Below are 16,974 nucleotides of genomic sequence, written 5' to 3' on the forward strand. Positions count from 1 at the left end.
AATCCAACGTCTGAGTCATCCTAGCCCAGATGTTACACATGTGAGCAAAGGAGTCTTCAGATGATTCCAGCCTCCAGATGATTCCAGCAATCCAAGTCTTCCCAGCTGATACCCTGCTGTGCCCTATCCAAATTCCTATCTCATAGACTCCACAGGCCTAATCAAATGATTGTTGGTTTATGCCAACTTTGGGGTGGCGTGGATAAATGTGGTCTTTCTACAAATAAGTAAGAAAAAGACCAAACCAACAGAAAAATGGGCAAAGGGTATAAGCAGGCAATTCACCCAAGAGAAAACCCAAATGGCCAATAAACACATGAAAATATATGTTCATTCTCACTAGTAACTAGAAAAATGCAAATTGAAACAATGGTATACCATTTTACACAAGATTGACAAAATCAAAAAGTCTGACAACTCCAGTATTGGTGAAGAAGTGGAAAAACAGGGAATCATATGCTATTGGTGTAATGAAAAACTAGCATAAACATTTTGGAGAACAATTTGACAAGATCTAGCAAAGCTGAAATGAACATACCTCATAACTTCTAAGTATATATTTTAAGGCATATGTATAAAGATACAAAACTAAGGCTATTTATTGCAACATTTCTTGAAAGAAAAAAATTAGAAACACGGTATATTTATACCATGCATTCTCAACAGGGGCAATATCACCCTGACAGGGGTGAAAATTGGTTCTTAGGGGTGCCAAAAATTAGATGTGGTTTGTGGTAGTGACCCTCCAAAGTTCAATCCTATCCAACAAAAATCTTATTCCTTAGTATTTAATTTCTGTTGTTGGGAGAAATTAAAATTAAATGTTATTCATTTAATAACTCATAATTAGTGAAATTTTCCCTTTGGGGGAAATTACAAAATAAAGGTTGAAAAACAGATTAATACAGTGAAAAACCGTGCTGCTGCTACAACAAATGTAGTACGTTTATATATATCAACATGGACTCCTCTTGAACACAATGTGAATGAAAACAAATTACATAATGTTACACGCAAAATAGTGCAATTGACTTTAATGTAAAATAACACCCAGAACAATACTATATATTGCTTAAATATATACATAGCAAAGTTTAAAAAAAAAAAAACGGGCTGTATAAACATTAGATTCGTGACAATAGGGGTCTCAGAGGAGAATGCTTGGTGAATGAGATTAGGGAAAGGAAGTTTCAACATATTTATAATATCCTATCTTTTTTAAAAATAAATTTAGTTATTTTATTTATTTATTTTTGGCTGTGTTCGGTCTTCATTGCTGCGCGCGGGCTTTCTCTAGTTGCAGTGATTGGGGGCTACTGTTCGTTGCAGTGCGTGGGCTTCTCATTGTGGTGGCTTCTCTTGTTGCAGAGCACCGGCTCTAGGCATACGGGCTCAGTAGTTGTGGCACACGGGCTCAGTAGTTGTGGCTCACGGGCTCTAGAGCGCAGGCTCAGTAGTTGTGGCACACAGGCTTAGTTGCTCTGTGGCATGTGCTATCTTCCCGTGCCAGGGCTTGAACCCGTGTCCCCTGCATTGGCAGGCGGATTCTTAACCACTGCGCCACCAGGGAAGCCCTATAATATCCTATCTTTATGAGAAATTATCTGAAGAAAAAGTTATGAAATCTTAACATTCATTAATTCTAACCAATAGGAATGTGGGCATTTATTTTTATTCTCTGCACTTTTCTGGGGTTTTTTTTCTCCCAAACTTTTCAAATTGAAAGAAAATGAAAATTTAAATATTAAAAAATCCTTTTTGTTTTAGGTGTATGTGCAGTGCATCTGTTTCGAGTGGGTCTTTGTCAGTGAAATCCAATTTAGCAAGATAGAATATGAATGGATGAAGCAGACAAGGTTTGCATATAAAACAAATAGTTTTTAAAAACCCTGCCTGCTTCACCCTCTGCTCTCAGGCCCCTACAGACCTCCCCTCCATCCTGTCTCTAATCCAGGGGAGGGAAATTCTTCTTGGTTTGGTGAAATGAAGATCCTTCTCTTTTCTTATCTGGCCAAGACACTATGCCCACGCCCTTGAGTATTTTGCCAATGAGCGAAATGCTTGGCAGGCATTATTTGTACACCGACCCTGTCCTACTTGCCATATTTTCCCCCAAGGCAATAAGCATAAAGCAAACTAACTGCTTGATAGGGGAAAATAGGGGAAAAATAAAGGGAAACATCCTAAAATGTGATTTAAGGCGCTCAGCCATAGCTGCCATGTTTGGAGTACTTACTATCTGATAGGCACTGTACTTTAGATCCTTTTACAACGTTGTGAAAAAATTTTAAAATATTTATTTATTTATTTGGTTGCACCGGGTCTTAGTTGCGGCAGTTGGGCTCCTTAGTTGTGGCATGCGAACTCTTAGTTGTGTCATGCATGTGGAATCTAGTTCCCTTATCATGGATCGAACCTGGGCTCCCTGCACTGGGAGCACGGAGACTTAACCACTGCACCACCAGGGAAGTCCCACAACATTGTGAAATTTAAACTGACAAGATTCCTAAATTAGACTTTGTTTTTTTCCCCCTTGCTTCTTTATTTGTCCACATCACTGTCTACCCTTTGGTTCCCATTCTACCCACCAATGACAAGCTCAATTACATAAAAGGCACCTCCCAGGAGAGCCTGGAACTTGGCTTTTAGAAAGCATAGAAATATTCTTAGGAAATGGCTCAAGGAGACTGTTTCTATATAGGACAGAGGCCCAGGGAAATGGCCATCACCCAGCTCACCTGAAGATCCTCAGTGTGTATATGTCCAACCTAAAGTTAAGGGAGCATTTACCTGGGTCTGAGAGGTTTCCCAGGATGCAGGACTTTCAGTGCTAAAAGTAGGACAGGCAAATTGGGATGATTGGCAGCCCTAAACCTGGGACAGAACTGGGGTGTAGGATGGAGGGCTAGGCAGGGAACATGGCAGGAGAAGAGAAAGCTAAGTGACCTCCTCCCACAGAAATAAATTTGAAGGAAAACTCTATTGAGTTTCCAATTATTTCAAAGAGCACATATGCAAATAATGACCAAGAAGCAAAAGACCTCAGGAAGATCTCTTAAACCCTGTAACTTCCTCATATTTGTAATGTTATTGTTTGTCTGTTTTTATTAGTGAGCAGAAGCAAAACGTGTAATTATAGGTTAATTTTTTTGTTTTTACTTTGCTTTCTGTAATAATACTAGTTAATATGTATTGTGTGCTGCTTTTTGTATGCTAGACAGTGTTTAAGATGCTTTATATGTATAAACTAATTCAATCCTTGCAGACACCCTGCAAGGCAGGAGCATGTATTACACTTAAGATGAGGAAACTAAGACTCAGTCCACCCAAGGTCACAGAGCTCAAATTTGAGCTCTGGGCACCTCATTCTGAAACCCATACTTTTTTTTTGGCTGTGCTGGGTCTTAGTTGTGGCACTCGGGATCTTTAGTTGCGGCATTCAGGCTCTTAGTCACGGCATACGGGATCTAGTTCCCTGACCAGGGATTGAACTTGGGTCCCCTGCATTGGGAGCATGGAATCTTAACCACTGGACCACCAGGGAAGTCCCTCAATCATTTTTTTTCCCATGTGTTTATTTATTTATTATACAGCAGGTTCTTATTAGTTATCTGTTTTATACATATTAGTGTATACATGTCAATCCCAATCTCCCAATTCATCCCACCACCCCCCACCACCCCCTACTTTCCCCCCTTGGTGTCCATACATTTGTTCTCTACATCTGTGTCTCTATTTCTGCCTTGCTAACCAGTTCATCTGTACCATTTTTCTGGATTCCACATATATGTGTTAATATATGATACTTGTTTTTCTCTTTCTGACTTACTTCACTCTGTATGACCGTCTCTAGATCCATCCACGTCTCTACAAATGACCCAATTTCATTCCTTTTTATGGCTGAGTAATATTCCACTGTATATATGTACCTCACTGAAGCCCGTACTTTTAATCGTTAAGCTATACTGCCTCTCACTGTAAAATTGGCATGTATTTGCATGTTAATGCAATTTTGTAAAGTTTTGTCTTTTTTTTTTTAAATAAAATCTTTGAAATAAAATAGCAGTTGTACTTGACTTTAAGGGCTAAGGGAGATTAAGAAATGGTGGGGAGGTGGGAAGACAGCAACAGACTCTTCATCCCAGAAGTTAGGGAGGAGGTGAAAAGCAGGCTGGATTCCTCAGCCTAGGGCAAGGATGGAGAGGAGCAGAAGCAGGACAACTTGGAATGACTGGGGGCCCTACTCTCAGCTTAACCGTAGGGAGGCTGAGTGGTTCCCCAACAAATGGCGATAAACATGGCTTCCCTGAGGTCACATCTTCTGAATCTTACACCTTTCCTTGTCTACTTTTATAGCTCCAGTCCCTCCTTCAAACTCACTGACCTTGTTCTGCTCTATGGTTATGAGAACAAGCAGCTAACAGGAAAAAAACACATTAAAATCCACATCATCACCTATAAATGTGTGAGTATTTAACATTCTGTTTAAGATTCAGGAGGAGCCTTTTCACTTCCCAGATCTCATTTGCATTTCCACTGACATCTGAAGGACAGGAGTGAAGAAAATTGAGCTTTCTTTTTCCAATTACAGTATTGTGGGCTATTATTACTGAAGACTGGCAGGAGAAAAAAACTAAAAAATATAGTTTGCAAGATTTTTTACTATCAACTCAGTCCCTTTTAACTTTTCAGAGTGCAGTGATTAACAGTAACAAGAGTATTAGAAGAATGCTTTACTCTTTTCAGAGTAATTTTCCATCTGTCGTTTCACTTTATCTGTATAACAACTCAGTGGAGAAGGTAATGCAGATATTATTAGTTCCATTTTACAGATGAGGAATCTGAAACTCAAATAGATTAAGTTAGTTTCTGTAAAGAGCTATGAGAGATGCTTCATTCTTAGAAGTAATTAGCTCTCTCTATTTTACTGTGGCGCTTCAGTCTGAGTTCCAGATAAATTACTTTAGTATCTCCCAGCACTCTAAAGTCTACACTCTTCTATCCAATCACCACGTCCAAGCCCCGAACACTTGGCCAACCTCTTCGTCTGCTTTCCCTGGTCCTGCCTCTGACATGTAGTGCAGGTAGTGAAACAGAGCAAAGGGCTTGTGTGCCCAAGGCGCAGAAAGCCAACCTCTGACAGCAGGAGTTTGCAGCAAAGTAAGGATTTATTGCAGGGTGCCAAGCAACGGAATGGGAGACAAGCTTCAGATCCTTTCCCACTCAGTCTCTGAGTTAGGGGCTTTTTAAAGGGGGAGAGCAAAGAGGCTGGGATTAATCATCATCTTGTGACAGTTCTGTGACTCTTCTTAAGCATAGTTTTGGAAGCCAGGATATCTCTGGTTTATGAGTCTCTGGCCAGGTGGTCCATGGCTTGGGGGTCTGTTAGCTCATCTTGCCCTGGAGAAACAATCTGAGTTTGTATGGTAGTGATATTATCTACAACAGCAATTTTAGTCATTAACGCTGTTATTGACAACAGCAATTTTAGCCATCTGACTCTGACTGATTATCACTCAGTTAGTACAGGATTGAGGTCAGAGGGGACCGGAAAGGGAATAAAGTTTTGGATAGAGAAGTTAATCATAAACTCCATAGGGAAACTCGGTTTTAGGGGGACTCGGTTTCAGTAGAAAGGCACTACATTTGTATAACTGTTGCTTACTGCACTGACTTCTTGAATCACTATTCACAAAATGACACAAATCTTTTCTTCCTTAAGGCTTTAACATATCTTTTTTTCTTTGGCTTACTGTGATGGTTTTAAAATAGGTCCACAAGTTCCTTGACACTTCTCCCTTCAAGAGGTGGAGCTTAATTCTCCTCCCTTCAAGCACAAGCTGGACTTAATGAGTTGCTTCTAATAAATAGAATATAGATCTTCCTCAACTTACAGTGGGGCTATATCCCAATAAACTCCAAGAATTGAAAATATTTTAAGTAGAAAATGCACTTAATATATCTAACCTACCCAGCATCATAGCCTGGCTTACCTTAAATGTGCTCAGAACACTTATATTATTAGCCTACAGTTGGGCAAAATCGTCTAACACAAGGTCTATTTTATAATAAAATTTTGAATATCTCATGTAATTTATTGAATGCCATACTGAAAGTGAAAAATATAACAGTTGTATGGGTACAGAATGGTTGTAAGTGTATCAGTTGTTTATCCTCATGATCACATGGCTGACTGAGAGCTGCAGCTCCCTGCTTCTGCCCAGCATCAGGAAAGAGTATGGTACTGCATATCAATAGCCTAGGAAAAGATTAAAATTGAAAATTCTAACTACAGTTTCTAATGAGTATGTATCACTTTCACACCATCATAAAGTTGAAAAATTGTAAGTTTAACAATGGTAAGTTGGGGACTACCTATAAAGTGGAAGTGATGAAGATTAGGAAGACTAAGTCAGAAAAAGCACAGCAGCTTCCTCTCTGCTCTCTCTCTGATCACTCATGACCAGCTGCCATGTCAGGAGGACACTCAAGCAGCCCTGTGGAAAGGCCCAGGTGGTGAGGAACTGAGGTCTTTTGCCAACAACTAGCAAGGAACCGAGGCATCCTGCCAACAGCCATGTGAGTGAGGCATCTTAAAAGGAGTCAAGGGAATTCCCTGGTGGTCCAGTGGCTAAGAATTGTGCTTTCACTGCCGAGGGTGAGGGTCGGGGAACTAAGATCCCGCAAGTCACGCGGTGCAGCCAAAAAATAAAAAAATAAAAATAAAATACACCACTTCCCTGGTGGTGCAGTGGTTAAGAATATGCCTGTCAATGCAGGGGACATGGGTTCAAGCCCTGGTCCGGGAAGATCCCACATGCTGTGGAGCAACTAAGCCCGTGCGCCACAACTACTGAGCCTGCGCTCTAGAGCCCACGAGCCACAACTACTGGGCCCGTGCACCTAAAGCCCATGCTCCGCAACAAGAGAAGCCACCACAATGAGAAGCTGGTGCACCACAACCAAGAGTAGCCCCCGCTCGCCGCAACTAGAGAAAGCCCGAGCGCAGCAACGAAGACTCAACGCAGCCAAAAATAAAAAGGTAGTCAAGCCTTCAGATGACTGGAGCTCCAGTCGATAGCTTTACTGCAACCTCATGAGAGACCCTGAGTCAGAAGTACCCAGCAAAGCCTCTCCCAGATTCCTGACTCTCAGAAACTGTAGGATAATAAACGTTGCTTTGGTTGTTTTTGTTTCAAGCCTCAAAGTTTTGGGGTTATTTGTTAGGCAGAAATATATAACTAATACCCTTACTTAGTTTCCATTCTTGATTCCAGCTGATGATGTGACATAGCTTGAGAGTTTCACAGCTTGAACACATTTGGGTGCCAATCCTTGGGGTAAAGAGAGGAACTAAATGACAAGGAGATTCTGTGGAAGAACTAGGCACATGACCTGATTAGTGTTTTAAAACCAACATTCTAACAAAAGAGAACAAGAGTGGCCTCCAAGAAAGGAGTTAAGCTATTGGAACAGAAAAAGTGAGAGAGAATGAGGGCTTGGACTAAAATGTCAATTTGTGAAGATGGAGGGAACCAAATGCATATTTTACTGTATAGGGAGGTTTTGTGTTTGGGGAAGACTGGGGGAAGGAAAAACAACCTGGCTTCTGTCTGAAATCACTTTCTTCGGGGAAGCCAATGCCTTCTAACTGCTGAATCCAAAAATCCACAGGCCTTTTCCTAATTCTTCTCCCTGAAACTCCGTGTTCCTTTGGCTTTGCTGGCACAGCGTTACCTGGCTCCCCTTCACCCTCTCAGACTGTACCATCTCTGCCTTTCCTCCTCATTCCTCCACATCTATCAACAACAACGCAGTCTCTCTTTCACTCAGGGTTAAAACTTGCAGTTATTCTCAACTGTTCTCTCTCTCTTTTCTTTCTTCAACAAATATCTGTCAAATCCCTAACATGCACCAGATTCTATGTTAAACATTAGAGATGCAAATAGGCACGGCCCCAGCCGTTATGGAGTTTTCACTCTACTGGGGAAGACAGACATCAAACAATCACATAAGTGAGGGAAGTGAGGGGGTTCCCTGGCGGTCCAGTGGCTAGGACTCCGCTCTTTCTCTGCTGGGGCCGAAGGGAAGGGGGTGGGGGGTGGGGGGGGGGGTGGGCTGGGCAGGTGGTGTTTGATCCGTGGTCGGGGAACTAAGATCCCGCAAGCCACGTGGTGTGGCAAAAACAACAACAAATCACGTAAGCGAATATACACAAGGAGTATAGGGTTTTTTTCCCCCCAGTCCAAATGTCTCTGCTTTAATACTTAAATAACTTTATTTAGGTATAATTGGTATATAATAAACTGCACACATTTAAAGTGTATGATTTCGTGAGTTTTTGACATGAAACCATCATTATAATCAAGATAATGAACATACCCTTACCTCCCCAAACTTCCTCATGCCCCTTTGTAATCTCTCTTGCCTTCACCCTCCCTTATCCCCAGGCAACCACTGATCTGCTTTCTATCACCATAGAGTAGTTTGAATTTTATGTAAGTGGAATCATACTATATATACTTTTTTTCTTTGGCCTCTTTTTTCTCAGCATAAATTTGAGATTCATTCATTGTGTGGTACCATAGTTCATTTCTTTTTATTCCTGAGAAGTATCCCATTGTATGGATTACCATAAATTGTTTATTCATTTACCTGGTGATGAATTCCGGGATTGTTTCCAGTTTTTTTGTGGTTTTTTTTTTGTCATTATAAATATGGTGCCAAGAATATTTGTGTACAAGTCTTTCTGTGCTCATCTGTTTCTTCTTCCCTGGGGTAAGTATCTAGGAGTAGAATGGTTGAATCATATGGTAGATATATGTTTAATTTTTTAAAAAATTGCCATATTGTTTCCAAAGTGGTTGTACCATTCATTTTACACTCCCACCAGCAGCGTATGAGAAATCCAGTTTCTCCACATCTTCATCAACACTCAGATCAGACTTCTGAATTTTAGGTGTATGTATAGTGGTTTCTCACTGTGGTTTTATTTGCATTTCCCTAATGACTAATGATGTTGAATATTTTTTCATGTGTTTATTTGTCATCCATATATCTTCTTTGCTGAGCAATCCTCTAAATCTTTTGCCCAATTTTTTTATTGGGCTGTTTGTTTTCTTATTATTGATTTTTTAAAAACATTTTTGTTTTTTTAAAATTAATTAATTATTTTGGCTGTGCTGGGTCTTCATTACAGCGTGCGGGCTCTCTAGCTGCGGCCCAGGGGCTTCTCTAGATGCAGTATGTGGGATCTTAGTTCCCTGACCACGGATCAAACCCAAGCCCCCTGCATTGGGAGCGCAGAGTCTTAACCACTGGACCATCAGGGAAGTCCCATTCTTATTATTGATTTTTGAGAGCTATTTCTATGTTCTGGATACAAGTCCTTTGTCAGATATGTGATTTGCAATAGTTTCTCCTAGTTCGTGGCTTATTTTTAGTTCTCTTAACAATGCCTTTCAAAGAGCATTAGTTTTTAATTTTGATGAAGTCCAGTATATCCATTTGTCTTTTTAAGGATTGTGCTAAGGATAACTGAGAAATTTTGCCTCACCCAGGTCACAGAAAAGGGCAAACTGTAGCCTGAAGGAGAAGACTGAAGAGACAGGGCCAGAGACAGTCACCAGGGGGGGCCCTGGGCAAGGGGGGTGGGGGAGGAGGAAGAGACCCAGTTGCAGGTGATTAAGACATTGGGTGGATTTTCGCACAAGCAGAGTAGTGGATATGGTTTATTAGCATTCAGCATATATTCCCACATTCCCAGCATGTATTTTCCTTCTAGTGTGCTTTCCTATACTGCAGAGGCTGAAAAGATAAGGATTATGTTTCTCAGAATACCCTGTAGCCAGTCAGATGTACGCGGGTGAGATTTAGAAAGCAGAAGTGAGACAAAGGCCATCACGCTGCTGCTTGGACTATTTCTCCAGGCAAGCAAGCCCATAGAGATGTGATCTATTTCTACTGCAGTAATCCAATGATGTCTCAAGCTTTGCAAATATTGAGAGGTGGTTGCATCAGAGTGTAGCAGCAGCAGTGTCCTGATCATAGATTCCAGATCCTTGGATCACAGCTGGCAACCACTTGTTCTCAAGTCCCATCATCAGTGGAGACCTCTAGGTGCCCCACCCTCTCTGACTATGGCAGAGGTAGCACCTTCCCTGGCAGAGCACTTTTATCATGTTCTGGAGCTCATTGCTAGAGTTTCAGCCCAGAGTGGGCCCCTCTAGACTTTCCAATTGATTTTGTAAGCACCTATGTCTTCATATCCTTGTACTACTTGGAGGGCTTTTTTGTTTCCTGCATTGAACCCTCAGTCATACAAGCAGTCAGACTGTATCTGAGAGGAATGATGAAGAGTAAAAGGGCTCAGTGGTGTGGGAAGAATGTCACAATGTATGAAATCATTCATTTGTTCAATGAGCATGTAACAGACACAAAGTGGGCGCTGTTGCTAGACACTAGGAATATCAGCCTGCCCTGAAGGAGCTTACACAATCTGATGATTCATGATCTGATGATAGAGATATATTAGGAAACTATGTGCTCACAGACATGTTCTCATCAAATTTGGAGAAGTCATGAAAGAGGTGACCTGTAAGCCTAGTTTTGATGGATGAATAAGAATTAGCCAGCCAAGAGGAAGGGGAAGATCCTTCTATCAATAACAGTTTAAGTTATCATGAAAAAGTTTTAAATTTCTGTATTCACATCCCCTCCACACACACACACACACACACACACACACACACACACACACACACACACACCTCTCCCCAGGAGAGAGAAGGAGAGAGCAGATGTGTGTCTCTAAAGACCTTAGAGGAGGCGGCTGGGGATAATGTAGGCGCTTCCTAGATGGGGAGAGAGCAGGCGGAGGCAGGAGTTTGAAAGCGTTTTGAGTAAGGGGGTGGAAGCAGTTGACCTAAGAGAGATTCTGGGCTTCCCTAGAGACGAAGGGTAAGGCAACCTCAAGCTGGCCTCAACTTTTCAGTCCTCTTTACCCCCTCACTTCTCACAAGAGAATCAGAATGGCATGGGATTCCGAGTCCACAGCCAGGTTCAGTGCCAGGGTCTCTGCTTACTAGCTATAAGGTCTTGGACATATTATTTAACTTCTTTTAGTCTGTTTACTCATCTATGCAGTGAGGATAATGATAGTATCTCCCTCCCACAGTGTTGCGAAGGTCAAACCAGATAGTGGATGTGAAAAAAAATGTTGTAAATTATAAAGCACTATAAAAATATTAGTCACTATTATCAAATAGGTACCTAAGTCTTGTTGATTCTACCGCAGGTATATCTCTGTTATAGACTGAATTGTGTCCTCCCCAAATTTGTACGTGGACAATGTGACTGTATTTGGTGACAGGGCCTTTAAGGAGGCAATTAAGGTTAAAGGAGGTCATAAAGGTGGGGTGCTAATCCGACAGGACGGTGTCTTTATTAAGAAGAGGAAGAGACACTAGAGCCCTCTCTCCATATGAGTACAGAGGAAAGCCCAGGTGAGGGCACAGCGAGAAGGCAGACACCTACAAGCCAGGAAGAGAGGTCTCACCAGAAACCAACCCTGATGGCACCTTGATCTTGGATTTCTAGCCTCCAAGACTGTGAGAAAATAAATCTCTGTTGTTTAAGACACCCAGTCTCTGGTATTTTACTACAGCAGCCTGAGGAGATTAATGTAATCTCCGCCTCTCCCCTCCCCGAGCCCCACCCCAGCCTGTTTTACTTCTCTTCATCCCCCGTCCGGATTCTGTTCAGGCCCTTGTCTTCTCCGTATCATCTCTGCAGACCTCTCTGTATTCTCAAATGCTGCTAAAGGAATCCTTCCAAAGAGTATACTTAAAAACTGACTAGGGGCTTCCCTGGTGGCGCAGTGGTTGAGAATCTGCCTGCTAATGCAGGGGACGCGGGTTCGAGCCCTGGTCTGGGAGGATCCCACATGCCACGGAGCAGCTGGGCCCGTGAGCCACAACTACTGAGCCTGCGCGTCTGGAGCCTGTGCCCCGCAGCGGGAGGGGCCGCGATAGTGAAAGGCCCGCGCACCGCGATGAAGAGCGGTCCCCGCACCGCGATGAAGAGTGGCCCCCACTTGCCGCAACTGGAGAAAGCCCTCGCACGAACCGAAGACCCAGCACAGCCAAAAATAAATAAATAAATAAAAATAAAAGTAGCTATAAAATTAAAAAAAAAAAAAAACTGACTAGGACACAGGACTATCTACAGCATAAAAGACTCAGCTGAGCATGAGACTCCTCTAAACTTGATTCCCATGCCTTTCTAGCTTTGTCTCCTGTCCTCCCACTACATACCCTATGCCCCAGCCTCAATGAAATTCTTACCCTTGCTCAGACATTCTGTGCTCTTTTCACAGTTCTCCGTTTTCACCTGTATGGTTTCTCCTTCCTGAAATGCCTTTTCCCCTTCCTGATCACCCCTCCTTCCATCACCTTCTCATTCACACTGTCTCACTTTTTCCACTGGCACCTCTATTTATCCTTCAGCCCTGGATCAAATGTCATCTGCTTCCTGAAGCAGCAGCACTTTGCACACCCTTCTTTTTTTTTTTTTTTGCACACCCTTCTATTACAAAACTTATCACATTGTTTTGTAAACACTATTTTCAGAGTCTTTCCTACTAGATTCTGAGAACCTGAAAGAAAGACACTTATTCATCACTGAATCTTCTTTTGTACTTGAAACAAAGCAGGTACTGAATACGCATGTCTTACATAAACAAACCAAAAAACCCCACAGCCCAGACAAGACATACACAAAAAAATTAAACAACAAAAGGCAGTAGAGGAACCACGAGTTATTTATCACAGGTATCCTCCATGGCACCTAGCCCAGTGTCTTGCATGTAGTAGACTCTCAGTAATATCACTGAATTAAGTTCCAAAGAAAAGTAGAGAAAATAAGAATTATGATCATTTAAATCTGGGAGAAATCCAGGATGGGATTTAAAAGCTGGTATCCACTAAAATAACACCAATTATCCTATCTGGTGCCTTCAAACTTCATCCATACTCCTCCTCCTCTCTACCTTACCTCCTCTGCTCCAGACTCTGAGCTCTTTTGAAGTGGGGAAGGGGGAGTCTCTCACTCATCTTTGTATCTTGCCTTCTTTATCTACTGGTATTTAGCCAGATGCTTTGCATGTGATAAGCATCCAATAGAGTTTGTTGCATTTTCTTAAATACCAAAGATTATGCTGAACCTTGGGTGGGGGTGGATTTGAATAGGCCGCACAGAAGAAAGCAGAAATCCAGATCAAGGACACAGCAGGAGTGTATGTGTTTCCTATTGTTGTTCTAACAAATTACCACAAACTTAGTGGGTTAAAACAATACAGATTTATTATCTTACAGTTCTAGAGGTTAGAAGTCTGAAAACAGGTCCTACAGGGCTAAAATTAAAGTGTTAGGGCTGTGTTCCTTCTAAGAGCTCTAGGGGAGAATCTGCTTCCTTACCTTTTCCAGTTTCTAGAGGTTGCTGCATTCTTTGGCTGGTGACCCTGCATCACTCTAACCTCTGCTTCTGTTGTCACATCTCCTTCTCTCATTCTGACCCTCCTGCCTCCCCCTTTAAGGACCCTTGTGGCTACATTGAGCCCACCCAGATAATCCAGGATAATCTTCTCATCTCAAGATCCTTAACTTAATCTTATCTGCAAAGTCCCTTTTGCCACATAAAATAACATATTCACAGGTTCTGGGGATTAGGATGTGGTACTTTGGGGAGCCATTATTCTGTCTAGAACAAAGCTGAAGACATAAGAATGCACAGCTAATGTTAGGAGATGGACCTTTCCAGCTGAAGCAAAGGGTTTCTGAATATTAGAGCCAGGTAAGATAGGAAAAGTAGATTGAAGAGGCATTGGGGTTTGGAGATGATACAGATCATTGAAGACCAGATTAAGTTTTGGCTTTATCTGTATAAAGTAAGAAAGCTTTGAAGGTGGGTGAGCAGAGAGTTAACAATGAAAGAAGTAATCTAGCAGACTCCAGAAGACGCTAGAGTATGTATATTTGGTGATCAAATAAAAACAAAAATAAAAGGTTTGGGACCAAGAAACTGCACCAAAGTGAATACATTGCTGTTTACTCTGAAGTCTCCTTTCTGCTACATGTTCCTTGAGAATCCATAATAAATGACTGATGAGTTATTTCCTCTCTTGAATTCTAAATTTTTTGTCTAGTGGAAGTCTTCAGTTGTGCTATAACTCATCTGTCCTAGAAGAGTCTGCTACAGCAATTGGGAAAGTGTGTTTGGGGTGGGGGGGAGGAGGAGAGGGGATAAGATGTGAGTTAATTGATTTGTCCAACTGACTGGAGGAGGCTGAGCTTTTCGGGAGTTTCAATGGTTTGCAAAGACAGGGATTTCACTTTTTGGTTGTAAACAATAGAAACCTAACTCAGACTGACTTACAAAAAAGTAGAATCTACCAGCTTTAAATTGCATCAATATGCTGATGATTTTTATTTTTAAGCAATTTTTTTGGGGGGCGGGGGCGTTTGTGCTGGGTCTTAGTTGCGGCAGGTGGGCTCAGTTGTGGCATGCAAACTCTCAGTTGCTCCGCAGCATGTGGGATCTAGTTCCCTGACCAGGGATCGAACCCGGGCCCACTGCATTGGGAGCTCAGAGTCTTAACCACTGCGCCACCAGGGAAGTACCCCCTGATGATTTTTAAATTGATATTGCCAGCCTTGATCTCCAGTCTCATACATATCCAAATGCCTAGTGGCTAACTCTACTTGGATGTCCAATCAGCAAATCAAGCTCAACATGGCCAAAACACTGTTCCAGATCTTCCCTTTCTGGCTGTCCCTCACCAAATCTACTCCTCCCACAATCTTTCTCCATTTCAGTTAATGAAAACTCCACTCTCCCAGTTGCTCAGGTCAAATGCTTTGGAGTTAACTTTCATTCGCCCTCCACATTCCAAACTGTCAAATAATTCTATTGGCTCTACTTTCAATCCATTGAAAATCTGACCATTTCTCTCTACCTGTACAGCTACTACCTCACTCCAAATCACCATCATCTCTCACCTAACCTAACTGGTCTTCCTGCCCATGCCTCTATTCAGTTTATTTTCCATGCAAGAGCCAGAAGATCCTTTAAAACATAAGTTAGATCATGTCACTCCTCTGCCCAAAATCTTCCAATGGCTACTGATCCTACTTAGAGAAAAACCAAAGTCATTGCAACAGCCTACAATGCCCTGCACAATATGGCTTCTCGTTACCTTTCTGACCTCATCTTTTACTACTCTTTCCCTTGCTCAATGCACTCCAGCCACATTGGCCTCCTTTCTGTTCCTCTAACACATCAGGCATAGTATGTACCCGTCATTCCCTCTGTTTGGATCATTCTTCCTCCAGATAGTCACATGGCTTAATTCCTCACTTTCTTCAGATCTTTATCTAAATGTTATCTTAATAGTGAGGTCTGCTCTGATCGTCCTATTTAAAATTGTAACCCCCTTCCACCTCTATCCCCTTTCAATTTTATTTTTATTAACATGGATCACTAACATCTGTACATTTTACTTATTTAGTTTATTGTTTACCTCTTCTCCTACCCAGAATGTAAATTCCAGGAGAGCAAGATGTATGCCTTTTTTTTTCTTTTCTTTTTTTTTTCCTTCGGCCGTGCAGCGCGGCTTGCAGGATCCTAGTTCCCCAACCAGGGATCAAACCCTGGCCCCCAGCAGTGGAAGCACAGAGTCCCAACCACTGGGCCACCAGCAAATTCCCTGTATACCTTTTTTTGTTCACAGATGTATCTTCAATGCCTAAAACAGTATCTGACCTATAATGAACTTTTCAGTAAATATTTGTTGAATAAATGAATGAAAATGGTTGGAGTCAGGTTCTCAGCATGCTATTAGAACTCTCTATCTCTTAGCTTCGCTTTCCTCTGCATTGACTTCATTCTCAAACAGGCTTGAGGTGTTACGGGTAATGGCATGATGGCTCCCAGCAGCTCCAGATTTACATTCTCACAATTCAGCAGCCTTAATGGGAAGAGAGTGCCTCTTTCCTGATTATTCCAGTGAAAGCCTTAGAAATGAGTTTTATATTCTGGCTTGGGTCAAGTGTCAATCCCTAAAACAGTCTCTAAAGGTAGAGCAAGAAAATGCTGTGACTGGCCAGGCCTGGGTCATGGGGCTTCCTGGGATGGACGTGAAGTTCAGCTCTACGTAGACTGAGAACAGGGGAATGTAGTTCCCTAAAAGGAAATGGGGTGCTATCACTTGAAGAAGAGGGATGTAGATTTGGCCGGCAGAAACAACAGATGTCCATCACATCATAAATGATGACCCACCCAGCAGACCTAGTCCAGAACAGCATTCTTCTCCTGCCCCTCCATTTTCACCTCCAACTAGATCAACCCCTGAACGTTGGTAAGATCCTCTCCTCCTAAATGCCTTTTCACCTGTCTCTGTCAGTTAAGGTATTCCCCGTCCCTAAATGCCCGGTTCAAATATGATCTCCCTTACCATGACTCTTTAACAGATGTGGTCTCTCTCCCACTTCTGAGCATCCCAGTTGTTTCTACTTCTCTTGTCGTTATCTTTTCACACTGTACCCTATATCTTACTTATTTGTACACATTATGAGCTGATCTGGAAAAGGGCCGTTTCCCGCGTCCAAGCCGACACCTCACGCCCTCAGCAACTGCGGTGATTAGATACGCACCAGGGCCGCCAGGGCGCGCCAAGCGCCAGGCGCGAGGCAGCCGGGGGCTGGAGGCGCTGTGATTGGCAGTTGCGGCAGTCAATCGGGCGCAGGCGGGGGCAGGGCGGGGCGGGCCGTCCGAGAGGCCTGTGGGCGAGAGGCGGGGCCTGCATGAATGGGGCGCGAGGCGCGCGGCTGCAGTCGGCGCTCGGGGGGGAAGCGGGAGTCCCGGCCGGGAGTGGGTGGGAGGAAGCGAGGTGGGGAGGGGAGGGAAAGAACGCGGGGG

At 42.7% G+C, this 16,974-nt stretch overlaps 1 long non-coding RNA gene across 1 annotated transcript in view; it reads left to right on the forward strand.

Moving 5' to 3' along the window:
• Positions 1–12,201, forward strand: part of LOC309641478 — a 27,186-nt gene extending 14,985 nt beyond the window's left edge. The window contains exon 2 of the long non-coding RNA XR_014252619.1: positions 11,860–12,201. This is a non-coding gene — a long non-coding RNA (uncharacterized lncRNA). The remainder of the gene's footprint in view (positions 1–11,859) is intronic.
• The last annotated feature ends 4,773 nt before the right edge of the window (positions 12,202–16,974 follow it).

Source organism: Balaenoptera physalus (genome assembly GCF_965194825.1).
Source record: "Balaenoptera physalus genome assembly, chromosome: 13".
NCBI classification, from domain to species: Eukaryota; Metazoa; Chordata; class Mammalia; order Artiodactyla; family Balaenopteridae; genus Balaenoptera; species Balaenoptera physalus.